This window comes from Penaeus monodon, chromosome 19, assembly GCF_015228065.2.
Source record: "Penaeus monodon isolate SGIC_2016 chromosome 19, NSTDA_Pmon_1, whole genome shotgun sequence".
In the NCBI taxonomy this organism is placed as follows: Eukaryota; Metazoa; Arthropoda; class Malacostraca; order Decapoda; family Penaeidae; genus Penaeus; species Penaeus monodon.
The window spans coordinates 32,823,804-32,824,073 of record NC_051404.1 but is presented as its reverse complement, the minus strand read 5'-3'; the positions used below and the strand labels follow the sequence as shown (position 1 = coordinate 32,824,073).

General features: G+C 37.8%; 1 protein-coding gene across 1 annotated transcript in view; it reads left to right on the top strand.

The window, feature by feature from the left end:
* Positions 1–270, top strand: part of LOC119585394 (proline-rich protein 36-like) — a gene marked incomplete in the record, with an annotated part of 46,402 nt that overhangs the window by 42,924 nt on the left and 3,208 nt on the right.

Genomic DNA, 270 nt, shown 5'->3' with positions numbered 1-270 from the left:
TTCGCTGATCTAGGACTCAGATATTAACTTGCAGCTTACTTACAAAACCACGTAAAATACAAGGTTCTTTTATCTCGTTTCCCTTAAGGCCTTATCTTCAATATAGTCCTCTTTAAATGCCTCCAAAATCATGTATTTCCCTGCGCCACCTGTCACTTCTCGTTTTGGCTCTTAGACTCACTTTATTTAAACGCTTAAGAGCAACAAGAGCTGGTCGAGAGAAGAGAGAAAAAAAAGTTTACTTTTAACCTGTAGAAGTATTATGTGCAG